The sequence below is a fragment of the Pinus tabuliformis genome, chromosome 8 (assembly GCF_031772625.1).
Source record: "Pinus tabuliformis cultivar Carrire ecotype Pingquan chromosome 8, CPIR1, whole genome shotgun sequence".
In the NCBI taxonomy this organism is placed as follows: domain Eukaryota; kingdom Viridiplantae; phylum Streptophyta; class Pinopsida; order Pinales; family Pinaceae; genus Pinus; species Pinus tabuliformis.
Genome location: NC_142294.1, coordinates 52772274 through 52786549, shown reverse-complemented (window position 1 = coordinate 52786549; position 14276 = coordinate 52772274).

Here is a 14276-nt window from a genome sequence, read left to right as displayed (position 1 = left end):
AACTATCAAGGCATACCTTTTCCGCTGATATATACCCACCGTAGATATGTGCTTTTTGGATCGGATGGTCTATAAAGAATTCGGGTGTGTCATAAGCCCAGAGAATACCAGCCCTAAATGGGCGGTTTTCTCTATCCACCTGGCTGCTACATGTGGAATGATAAGTGGGATCAGGTGAGCTCCAATAAAAACTATTTACCGTTTTTGATCTGCCTGAAAACCTGCTTGTAGCTTGAAATCTGCCTTTTCGTACGCCTCGCAGACCCGTTGGGGCTTATAAATCATAATATATATACGCTTTGGGTCCGACCTTTCTATTATAATCCTTTATAATAGAAATACATATAAAACTGCGTAAACAAAATATATATGAAGGTATTTTGATATAGCGGACCCGCCAAGACTTTACAATCAAACATATATATTTTGGGTCCACCATCGCAAGTCGCAATCGGTGGAACCCAACATACATAGCTCAATGGTGTGGCAGACCCGACGGGACTTAAAACCACGATGTATATTCCTTTCGGGTCCGGCTATTGTGAATCACAATCGGCAATCAGTGGATGAACCAACATATGTATTCAGCGCTTTACGGGCCCACCGGCTTTTAAATATAATATATATATTTCAGGTTCGGCCTGCGATCGCAAATCACAATCAGCACTATCAGTGGAACCAATCATACATATCATTGCGGACTTGTCGAACTTTATAAAATGCAACTTATAGCATTTCAGGTCCGGCTTTAACCCTTTAATACTTGTTTCTTTTGCAAATCAGATATATCACTTTGTTTCTTTTGTGTTTTAATTTTGATATACAATTTATTACACATCCCTCTTGCCTTATTTTTTTCAAAATATTTTCCAAGTGATTTTTTGAATGAAACAAAAAGATAGATGTTACAACATTTGGCTCCACTTGGGGATAGTGCTTTTTCCACACAAGCACTATGAACCGCAGATTAGTGCCTTCACTTCGGGCATGGAGTCATATATTGCTTCGCATAAACTGAAATGTTATGGCATTTGTACACTGATTTCGCTCCGGTATTTACAATGAAATGATGCTTATTCTTTAGAACTGGAAGTAATGCTTTAAGTATTTCCCATTAACAGGTAGCTGTAGAGTTTCACCATCAAGATTCTCAAGAATGAAGGTATTAATGGATCTTACTTCAAAAATTCTAAAAGGGCCATACCAGAGAGGATCAAACTTCCCATGTTTACCCTTATCTTCTCTTCTAGTATCCCATCTCAATACTAAATATGCAACTTTAAAATCAATTTCCTTGGCTTTTTTGTCAAAAATATTTTTCATCTTGGATTGATACATAATCAAGTTGTCTCTTAGCTTGTCCCTGTTCTCACTTAGCTCCACCACTTTGTTCATTCTTCTTACCAAAGCATTTGGTTCTTCTTTCACCTCTTGAATCATTGCAATCACTGGCTTCACAAGTTGACTTGGAAACAGAGCCTGAGTTCCATATCGTAATTCAAAGGGTGATTTCCCTGTAGATCTTCTTGTAGTTACTCTAGCAACCCGCAGAGCAAACTTTAACTTAGAATCCCAATCTATTTGATTTTTTGCAATGGTTTTCTTAAGGATCGTCATCAAAATTTTGTTAGTAGATTCAGCTAATCCATTTCCCTAAGGATGGTAAGTTGTTGAATGGGACAAAATAACATTATACTTGTGACAAAAATCAATGAACTTACTTGAATTGAAGACTTGAGCATTGTCTATTATAATTTTAATGGGGCATCCAAATTTGTTGAAAATATTTTCCTCCAGGAACTTCATTACTATATGATCATTTGTTTTCTTAGTAGGAATTGCCTCTACCCATTTGGTGAAGTAATCAGTTGCTATGAGAACCAACCTGTGTTGTTTGCTTGAAGGCAGATTGATTTCTCCAACAAAGTCCAATCCCCATTGTCTAAATGTCTCCTCTATGAAAATTGGAATTAAAGGTAAAGGGGCTAATCTCTTGTTGTTAGCAAATAGCTGACACTTCTGACAACTTCTAACAAACTTATATGTGTCACCAAATAAATTAGGCCAATAAAATCTAGCCTGAAGGATATTATGTGCAGTAACTTTCGAACTGTAATTTCCTCCACAAAACCCCTCATGATAATCTTTGATTGTTTATGTAAATTCATCTTCTATTAAACATAGCAATAAAATTCCAGCAGGATCCTTCCAGTACAATCTGCCTTCCACAATCACATATGGTTGTGCCTTAATATTTAGTGCCCTATACTTTGTTCTATCTAAGGATTGGGGACAAGAAAGAAAGAAACTACTTTTTCATCCACAGGTGCCAACAAGTTAATTCCCAATGCCTGAAAGTTTGATTTTGTCAACATTTTTGCCAATCCTTTTCCTTTCACTAACTTTGTGGGTTTTATGTCCAAATCATATTCTTGGATCTTGGCAATCCACTTTCCTTTTCTCCTTCTACATCTCCCTGTAGTAATGCATCTTTCACTACAACATTTGGCACATAAGCAATGATTTGGGACTGCAACACATAAGTTATAAAAGCTTTCAGGGCTTTTACCAAAGCATACACATGTTTCTCAAGAATATTATATTTCAGCTCATAATCCCTAAGAATCTTACTGAAGAATGCAACTGGCTACTCTCTCTCTTCATCATTCTTCTGCAGTAAGACAACAGCTATTGAACTTGATGATGCAAATGAAAAAACTTGGAAAGGCTTTTGGTAATCAGGGCTGATTAAGACTAGAGCTGCCTGTAATGCCTCTTTAATCCTGGAAAATGATTCTCTAGCTTCTTTGGTCCAATTCACTTCATTCTCCTTCTTTAGCATATTAGTAATTTCTTTTACAATTTTTGCACAGGTGGATACAAATCTTCTTAGGAAGTTTATCTTTCCCAGAAACTTTTGAATATCCCTTTTACTCCTAGGCAATGATATTTTCTACACAGCTTGTACTCTTGCTGGATCTATCTTCACTCCTTCTCTGGAAACAATGTGACCCAATAGTCTTCCTTCTTCTAGAGCAAAAATGGATTTCTTGGGATTTAAGGAAAGTCCAAATCTTCTACTTTTATCAAAAGTTATTTTCAAATGGTCCAAATGTTCTTCATCAGACTTTGAGAAAATAGTAATATCATCCAAATATATTACTACAAACTTATCTCCAACAAAAGCAATGTTCGTAGCCCTTTGAAATGTAACACCTGCATTCATCAATCCGAAAGGCATTCTGGCATACATAAATGTTCCCCAGGGAGTTGTGAGCGTTTTTTTTCTTTTGATCCTCTTTATCCAAAGCCACCTGGTTATAACCAGAAAATCCATCTAGCATTGACATTCTAAAAGATCCCGTTACCTTTTGCACCACATGATCCATCTTAGGCAATGGATAGTTATCTTGCAAAGAAGCCTTGTTGAGATTTCTGAAGTCCACACACAACCTTATTTCTCCATTTTTCTTTCTCATAGGTACTAAATTAGCCACCCAATCAGAATACCTGAGTGGGACTATTATTTTGGCATCAAGCAACTTCTTGACCTCCTTTTCAATTGATGGTAGAAGTAGAGGATTTATTTGTCTAAGATTTTGTTTGTAGGGTTTAATTGCCTCCTTCAAAGAAATCTTATGCTGAATAATATTTACATCGTAGGTTTTGAGATCTTCATAGGACCACACAAAGACATCAACATAATTCTGGAAAAGTTTAATATATCTCTCTTGAAAATTAGGTGAAACTCCACCATATAATTTGAATAACCTAGGATTCTCTTAGTTCCAATGTCGTGATCCTGAATATGTTCATCCTGTGTGAGTCCACAGCCACATCATTGGAATTAAAAATACTTTCAAGAGGAACAAGTCCCTTTGGCAGAATATTATCTTTCAATTGAAAGATCTTCTGATTTGCTATTGAATCTTTTAAACCACTGGCTTCTGCAATTTCTGTTGTCTCTTCTTCATCCTGATCAATTTCTGTGCCCTGGAATTCTTCAACCATTGTAAAAAACTCCTTAATCTGTTGGTAATCCTAAAAAACTTGCCAGTTCTTAACAATATCGGGAATAGAAGGTCTATGTCTCATTTCTACCTCATATCTTAGTCTTGGATTAATAGGAGGCTTGAACGTACTAGCAGCCACAACCAATGAATCTGCCAATCTATTCTCATCTCTTGGAATGAATTGAATGTTAAAAGCTTCAAAAAAGTTCTCAATCAAATCCCATACCTCATTTCTGTATGCCTGGAGTCTAGGATGCTTTGTTTGGTAGTGATCTTTTATCTGCTTAATAATTAGCTCCAAATCTCCAAAAGAAGAAATTGACTTAACTCCCATCTGTTTAGCTGTTTGTAGAGCAATAATCAAGGACTCATATTCTGCCACATTGTTTGTCGCCTCGAACTCTAATTTAAAAGAAAAAGGAAACATACTACCTCTAGGTGCAATTAGAAGAAAACCAACACTTATTCCCTCCTTGGAATAATCTCCATAAAAGAAGCATTTCCACACTTCTTCCATTTGCAGCTCTGTAATTACATTGGCTGAAGCAAGCTGCTTATGATTATCTTCAGCTAGCTCTGCATTATCATGCAGTGTGAAACAAGAAAAGTCATCCTTCTCTTGACTATATACATGTGAATTGCTTGCTCCATTTTTTGTAATTGTTTCTACAAACCTAGTTTCTCTGTACAATCTCCTCTCCTCCCCACCAAAAATCGGTATAACAACACATGTAAAATCTAGTTTCAAAACACCTCCCAATTTAGCCCCCCACGACCTAGATAGAAGCATTCCAAATCTAGCAGGAATATCTGCTACTACAACATCCATGATCAAGCTTTTAGTTGGAATTTGGGCTAGTGACACCGCCAGATCCTTAATAAGCCCCAGACACTTGAACTTATTCGAATCAAAAGAATACAAATCCCTATAAGGTTTGGTCACTAGTAGATTTAGTTGCTTCATCACTAATAGAGGCATAAGATTATGTGAAGCTCCTAAATCAAACATACAATTATTTAGGAGGAAATATTGAACCAATAGGGAAATATAAAAAGGAGGTATTAAAGAATCTACTTCCTCTACATGTGGACCGAAAACCACTACTACTTTATCTTCCTGTAGATTTACAGTGTCATTTATACTCTCATTTTCTTTTAAATTAATAAACTCAACAATCTCATTTTGATAAGTAGGTGTTTTTGCCAATTTTGTAAGGGGAACTTGTATTCTTACCTTTTCCAACTCCTTAGTAAGACTAAACAAGTGACCCTGTTTAGCAGTCTTTTCATTCTCATCTTCACCTTTCTTCATGACTGGAATTACTTGAGGAATTGAAATAAGTTTCTCCAAAGGAATTTTTCCAGTTTGATCTTGAGAAGACTCACCTCGAAGTAGCTGTGTCTTTCCATTTGCATTCTGTTGCTGCTTTCCTTTTTTACTTGTTTCACAAGCTGAGATTCTTGTGGAGTCACCTTTGGTGAGGAATTTGAAACTTGCTGCTCACTTTCATTTTCTTGATCTCTTCCTAGATCTCAGGTCATATTTCTTATGTAGTTCAACCTGCATAAAATCAGAGAATTATTTCCAATATTCATCAATTTCATTTTCATCATGAATATCATCTGCTTCATCATACACATACTCTTCTCCTTCAGGTTGTTCTTCACCAGGATCTACTTCTATATATAATGGTGCTTGAATTTGATTTTGATCTTTCCTTTTCTTTTGCAAGATTTGCAAAGGTTGTCTTCTATATTGAGGATTAAAGTTCTTATTATACTGTGTTTGTCTCTGAGAGTTCTTATTTTCTAACTCTAACCTATTTAACTTATCTCACAAAGTTTTAATTACATTACACATATCCTCCAATGATTGACTTTGAGAGGATTCTATCTATGGCTTTCCCTTGCCTTGGGTAGGCTGTGTTTTTGGTGCTTTTCCTGCAACCACCAGATTCGCTTCTATCTCTAAAGCATCTGTTTGGATTTGATCAAGGGTTGGAGTTCTTCTTTCTCTTAATGTGAATCCAAAATTTGATTCAAAAGCCCCTACAAAAGTTATTTTTGCACCAGCATGAGGAGGCTTAATCTCTGTTGGGAGACTATTGTACAATTTGTTAAATCTTCTGACAAATTTGACCACAGTTTCATCAGAATTCTTCTTTTTGGCATTAAACTCTGATAATGAATACCCATGGTCTCTTTTTTCTCCCCATCTCTGAAAAAACACACGTTCCATCTGTTCCCAAGAAGGAATGGTATTATTGGGAAGTCCTTTGAACCATTTCCTTGCTTCTCCATCCAAGGACTGAACAAAGAGTCTTAGAACAACATCTAAATGTTCAACATTTAGGCTTTCTGCAAGATTACAAAATACTACTACATGATTCTCTGCTGTCTGTTCATCTTCTCTTGAAAAACGAGGAAGAGTTTTGAGGTAATCCTGTGGCATTTGATTGAACGGTTGTGGTAGTTGAAGAGGTGCATACCTATTCACTGAGAATGTAGGTGCTGCCATATTTATTGAACTTTGATTACCAACATATGTGGAACCTGATTGAGAAGTAAATGTGCAAAGGAGGTAATGTGTTTATTGATTTAGGTTGAATAATTATAGCAAGTAAATGAAAAGTAACAGACTCAAAAGATTGGTCTTGATAGCTATGTTGCTGAAATGAAGATGATGAAAAATATGACTCTCTGTCGGATGAATGTTCATATAAGTTGTTGCTTGATGCAGACAACGTAGGAATTGGTGTAATTGGGATCTTAGACTTCCTAACCCTCCTTGAAACCAGCCTTTCAGGATTTGAAAGAACTTGAACCTTCTGGTGCGAAGTGTCTGATCTTGTATGGGGTCTTCTTGAAGCCAGAGTTATTGCTTTGATTCAAAACAACCAAATATTTCCTCCTCACTGAACAACCAGAGGAAAATAGTGAAAACCCAGGTAAAAGTGTTCTTGTCCTCTCTCCCCGGCAGCGACGTCAATTAATGTTGTACCTTAAGAAACCAATTTCCTGGCTGTACAGAAATTGTGCTTAAGACATTAATAAATGTTATTTACTGTCACTTGTTTGTCACTTAGATATATGTTGTGTTCTCAAATGAAGGACCTGAAGACTTGGTTTTTTACTCTTAATATGTGTATGACCAGAACATCTCAGAATGCCATTTGTTGCTAGATACAAATGATGAACGAAGAATGCTTGAAGGGGAAGTTAAAGATAATATGCTGGCCTTTCATAGAAACTACTATTTGTAACTTAGAAGAATTATGAAAATGAGAACTGAATCATAGACAATATGTTGCTCAACACAGAAACTACTATCTGTGACTCTTGGAGAAGTTAAATGATCCGGATTTAAACAGGAACACAATAAAATACAGAGATAACCATAAAGACAAATACGCAGCGGAAATAATACTTCATTTCATTACTGTACAATACTGAAATATGCTTACAAATAGAAATGGAAATAACCCAGCTAGGGCAATGGTAGCTTATCTCTGAGAAGAGATGTGTTAACTACATGCCTCTGAACTGTCTCCATAAACTGTGTTACAATGAGGCTCGAGGGCCTATTTATTGTTGAGAAACAATGGAAAACCCTTCATGTTAGCTACCTATACCAATAGGTTTCATATTTCATGATTGGAAAATAAAAGTTCCAAATATGCTCTGCTTTGGTGATTCAAAGATCCCATATTTCCATGAGAAGACAAGGTGTGTACAAAGCTTGATGTTGACTCAATTTTGGATGGATGGTCCAACAGCCTAATCTGGATCATGCCATGTTTCAATTTTCTGTTGTAGAATAGAGAAAGAAGTCTGTCCAAACTTTTTAATCTTGGCAGACCAGTAGCTAGGTAGAGAAAGTAAGGTTCCCAAATGCTTAATCTGGGACCTTGGAAGCAATAAGGGTAGCCTTAGATAGAAAGTCAAAAGAAAAAGCCAAAAGAAAAGAAAAGGCGCTTAAGGGTCTGCAAGTCTAAGTGCACCCTCCATGAAGAAACAAAAAATGTTAGACAAGTAGATGGGTAGGTAGATGGGGTTGCAGAAATGTTATTACTCTCAAATGAGTTCTGCTGGTCTAGCATAAAGGAAACATCAGTGGATAGAGAAGCTCCTCTTCTCCATCATGTTGCAGCAAAGCAAAGGAGCATGACTAACTCCCTTTTCTCCCCTTTCGCATTCATTACTAACATCCCTTCATCAGTTGTGTTCATGAAAGAATTTAAGGTCTTATGTTGGTTCTTATTCCTTTAAAAGCCACATTTCTTGTCTAAAATTCTTTTCATTTTGATCTACTCCCTAAGCTAAGTTGTTTTTATATAAACTTAGTGATATCACTCCTCATTCACCTCTTCCATTCATATTAACCCCTAACTTCTTACTATCTAAATCCCCTATGTTACCCTTTCCCTATTATTATAAACACTATGGTGTATAAAACCCCAAGCATTCTATAAATATCCTTTCCCCCTGGCATTATAGCCATATGTTCACAATCAGGGATTAAATTGACATCTGGTCAGTTTAAGAACCCAAACCCTACCCCTCTTCCCCCTTCAGAAGTTATCTAAACCATTAACCCCGTCATTTGCAAAAGAACCTTGTAAATAAACCCATTTTCACCCCTAACCCGCTCATTTGCAAAAATACATGAAAAACCCACATTTCGGCTTTATCCAAAGTTTGGCGCAAAAGCGCATTTGCATTAAAAAATACATTGAAAACCATATAAATTTGCCAAACTCCAAAGGTTCCCGCCGGGCGCATCTTCCAAAAAATATATTATTTTAAACCCCGCCCACATCCGTATTGACCTGGCACATTAACGATCCGTCGACCGTCGGATCTGGCCCTTTTCATCCGACGGCTCTCATGCATTTCGGACCGGGCCCGACGTCCGAAAGTTACCTTCCGAAATCTGTCAGAGGGTGACGTCAGGCCTCTGCCACGCGTCACCCCCAAATCGTATCGGAGCGCCCTCTGACAATTCCGCTTCCGTATAGAGAGCGGTGCGATATTATACCGCTTACCGTTTCCGGTTTCTGTGAACCCGCCTTGCCAACGTCACTGCTACCTCACCGCCGCGTCAGCGCCCCCGTCCGCCACTGCTCTGACCTGCCCGCCACCTCATCATCCCCGTGGACCACTCTCAAGCCGCCACGTCCCTCGATGACGTCATGCTGACGTCATCCGACCTTGACCCCACCTGATGACGTCATGCTGACGTCATCCAAAAAAGGCGCCAAATAACCCAAAAGTCTATATTTTGGCCAAAATTCATGTTTTTCGTTACTTTTGCGAAAAAGACTGTTACTCCCCCTGCATGCATTTTACGTCCAAATCCATCGCCGACCAGTTGAAATCAACCAGGAGACCGCCGGCGCTTCCATCCCACCTGCATTTGCAAACTTTGCCAAGCAATTCACCAGGTATTTATCAAATTTACCTCCCCTGTGCTCGGTTGTGTCCATAATTGTCTGAAACAAAGTTAAAAGAGTGGGCAAGCTTATAATTTACCGGCAAATCCCCTGTGGCTAGCCTCCATTTTCAATTGTAAAGTCGAAATTCACCTGCAGAGCCTTGTTTAGCCAAATTCTCACAAAACATACAGTTAGTTCGCGCATTCGTGAACTAAGAACCCAAGCCGCACCAATTCACCCTGAAGAGAGTTTTAAGGTCGAGCATTTGCTCTAGTAGTCCTCTGTGTAGTATTCCAATTGCTGCTGTTACAATTTACCCTCTCTTCCTTGCAATTCACCTCTATATTGCAAAAATACTCCTCTGTGTTGCTCTGCATAGTAACACCAGTGCATACAAACAGAAGCCTAAAGTAACCATGGATGCACCAGTAGCTCCTGTAGCCTTGAACATTGCTCCATTAAATGCCCCTCAGAGAGAATTGGAATGGCAACCATTAGCAGACCTGGATTATCAGATATCAGAAGAAATGCTAATGCACAACAAGTACCACATCCACTTGTTAAACGAATTGAAGATTAAACACGAGACTGGAACAGATGTATTGGGCATTTGGGATTCTTTCCTCCCTCTCTTCAAGCTCCCTCAGGTCAACCAGTTTCCTGACCTAATCCACCTATGTGCTGACTGCTACGACGCCACTCAGAGGGCTATGATTGACCCTTCAGGCTCAGTCATTTTCTATGTCACCCCTGAAGCCATCAGAGAGATGTTGCACTTCAAAACTGAGAAGAAATTAGTTCCTTTATCACTGACTGATCTGATAAAGCAAGGAGCTAAATTGACAGATGCTCAGGTCACCAAACTAAATCAATTATACATTGACTCTGACACTGTGAAGTACCCTCCCATTTCTCATGTTTACCTCAACCAATTGGGCAGAGACCTTGTAGACATGATCAGTCCCATTCTGGGCTATAATTCAATTGAGTTTGTTGATGAAATTGTGCTGGTGATGATGCTCGTGTTTTCCCCTGGCAAGTCTCCCATCTGCTATGACTATGCCACCTACATATCTGACAAAATACATGAGAAATTGATGAAATTGGCAAGAGAAAGGGTGTTCAGATACACCTCCTACATCTACCACTTAATTTTGTATTATCAACATGAGAAATTTCATTTTGCTATGAAGAGAGTGGATGCACAAGGCAATCCAAGGTCAGTAGTCTATTGGTCCTCTGCTATCCACTGCAGATCTTGTTCTCCATACACTTATTGTGAGTTTATAGACCTTTTCATCCACCCGGCCATGTCTCTGCTTCTAAGCTCACCTCCTCCTAGACTAACTGATGAGATGCAGAGGATTCTTCAGCTGTCCAAGGTATACAGCATTGGGGATTGGTACTATTACGAAAACCACACAGTCATCAGAATATATGGGTGTGAGTTGCCCCCATACAGATTGCCTAAATATGTGCCCATGAGATTGTTTGCCCTTGAATACTTCAGGCAGTTTGGGAATGCTGATGTGCTACATTTTTCAGGCAAAGGCAAGAAAGCACAACTCAAAGTAAGAAACCAATTAGGCCACTTCATTTACAACAAAAGGGAGGAAGGTTGGCAAGAAGCAGACAGAATGCTATAATCCCTTGGCCTACAGACCAGTTTCCTTTGGAAACCTTATGACCCCAATCACTTCATAACTTTAAGAAGGGTCAAGTATAGGCTGGCCAGTTATGACAACGTAAGGTTGCCTCACATAGAAAAATATGCAACTCAAATAAAGTGGAGGAGAGGCACCTTGGAGGAAGCTATCACACAAGAAGAATTAAATCAAAGAGCAGTTAAAAATCTCCAAAAGATGGCTGACTTAGAGCTTTGTGCACAGGTATTTGCTCTGCCAGGCACTCAAGTGGGAGCAGCTGCCTCATCCTCCACAGCACATCAGCAAGCAACCAAAGCTACTTATCAAACCTCTAGCAAAGGCAAAGAGAAAGAGATGGAGCCAGAGCATCCACCTCATGAATAGGTACAGCAGCAGGAAGTGCAGCAACAGCCACAGGAACAACAACAACAAGGGGGGCAGAAAGAAAAAGAACAGCCAGTGCAACAAGAGCAAACGTCACAGGCCCCAAAATCCACTGGGCAGCAAGCTCAGGATACTCTGCCTCCTAGGCAGGAGACAACAGTGGAGGCCTCAGTCCTCCAAACCCCACAAAAAGAAGACATAAGTAGAAAGAGGGACAGAGAGACTCCCCTCACAACATCAACAACTCATGGGGAGAAAAGACACAGGATGAATCCCCTTTCTGAGGAAGAAATGCCAATAGGGCAATCTTTGGGCATGGGCCCACCTAGCATGGAGGCATCTGCAAGTTCCTTCCAGCAGGAACAAGAGAGGACAGTGGGAGGAGAAGTCAGCTCCTCAAGCCAGCAAAGAGGAGCTGAGGTGGGCATCAAGCAGCAGTTCATTGATATAAAGAAGAGGAATGAGCCCATAAGAGTACAACTATATAATCATTTGTTGAAAATGGCTCCCACTAACCAGCAAAGACTAATGTCTGCATATGATGTCCAGGAGGGCAAGATGATCATGAGCCACTTTATGCCAGCCGTGTTGCAGCCGCAGTCAGCTGCAGATTACATAAGGACCAACCTTGAGGTCCTTGCCAAGGACATCCACCCAATGGATAAAATCGAATTACATAAGCAAACAGGTGAGATGGTGTATGCCTCCTTGGCAGATAAGACATTGGAGAACTACAGGCTAGAAAATAGCCTAAATAATACAACTGCCCAACTTGAGTTGGAGAGAGCATCCTCTCAAGCAAAGGACAATAGAATCAAAGCCTTAGAGGAGATAATCATAGAACTTGGGCATGATCCCAAGGACATCAAGGCTATACAAGCATTACTGAAGTTAAGAGATGCAGATATGGTAGCACTAAGGAAAATGGTAAAATTCCCAGCAACCATTCACCCACAAACTGGAGAAGTTGCCCAGCTGAGACATGACCAAGATGCAGCAGCTATGCTAGTGTCCCTATATAAACAGCTGATCCAAACACAAGAGAAATTGGGAGAATCAGAGGCTGCACAGGCTGCACTGCAGGCAACATTACAACAGAAAGAAGGAGGACAAACATCTCAGCCTCCTCCAGAAATAATTAACCTGGAGGAACCTCCTCAGACTACTTCTCCTCCTACTGAACAAACATCACCATCTACATCAGCAACTGCACCAACAACAGAGTAGGCTCCAAGCTTGGACATGCAGAAGCTCAAGAATGAAATCCAAGCCCTGGAAGCCCAAATGGCAGAGCTAAATGAGGCCAGGGAGAGTCTAGCCAAGCTCAATGAAAGATATGATAAATCCAAGCAGACTGTAGCAGAAAAAGGAAGGGAAATAAAGGCCCTTAAGGATAAGATAAAGGAGCTGGAGAAGGAGCTCACACTTGATAAAGTGGTGGCTGAACTCAGGACAGTTTTATGGGCCAACATTGGCCAATCAATCACTGATCAATGGCAATACATTGAGACCATTCATGAGCAGATAGAGCTCATAGGGAAAGCACATAGAGAAATCCAAAGAGCAAGGGCATCTCTAGGCAATATGCCTGAGGTTGCCAATAGAATGATTAATGTGCTTAATAACAGAACAAGTGCTCAGCTGGCAGCAATGGGAATCTCCAGTAGAACTGAAACCATCCAGCTGATAAAGAGGGTCCTCACACTAAGAAACCTAGTACAAACACTGGAAAGAAGAAGCCAGGATATGCAGACAGAGGTTAATAAGTTCACAGACAAATTTGTGGCATTAAAAAACAGAGGTCTTCCTAGCTTACTGAACAGTGCAGGAAGACTACTTTCCCATGAACATTATGCCAAAAGGGTCAACACATTTGCTACGAATCAGATTACAGAAAGACCCAGCACTTCAGAAGAATCAGGGCCAGCATCAGGGCATAGTCTCTACAACAGGGTTGAGAATTTATTTTTCATTATGAATGAGATCCAACATTTGTTTGAAGTGCCTCCAAATTTCTACAAATACAGAGAGGCAGATGAGACTCTAGAGGCAATCCTGAGACATCAATTGCCCACACAGGAATTCTGGACCAAAATGATACAGTTAATACTGTAAACCAGAGCCTGTATTCAAGTTTTTTCATTTAAATATATAAGTTATCATACACAGGAAAATTTTGATAAAATCAGCATGCATGGAGAAGAATGGGCTGAGCCAACTCAGCAAAACTATTCGGCCACTAAAGCAGCACTGATAGTCACAGGTGACAGGGCCGAAAAGATACAGGATGACAGAGCTACAAAGACACGTCATTCATCATTTATAACAGAACATTCAACCAACTCAGTGGCCTCCAAAGGTCAAAAAGTCTTCTGACAGAATTGAAGAGCATTTATGTTGTATTCAAAGCTGTAATAACTTCTTATCTGCTTTTCTGTACAAGTTGGTGAACGTATTTATTTCTCAGATGACTCAACGCTTCAGATATTTTGTATGAACGTTTGTATATATTCCCCCTCGCATAAGTTTGCAGGGGTTGTTGTTGATTTCTCTTCTAGAGTTTCTTATGCTGTAAATTTCCAGAGTATTAATACAAAAGTGATGGAATTTCCAAAGCTCTGTGTTATCTGAGGCATTCTGGTGTTTTGCTGAAAGTTACAGGATTCCTGTGTACTTCATGGCACAATAAGTTCTCCTTAAAAACTCTTCGTTATGTGTTTTGTTATCTTTTCATAGCTCATTCATGTTTCTGTGTTTCATAGTTAATGGCAAAGAAAAAGAATAGTTCCAAGATTTAT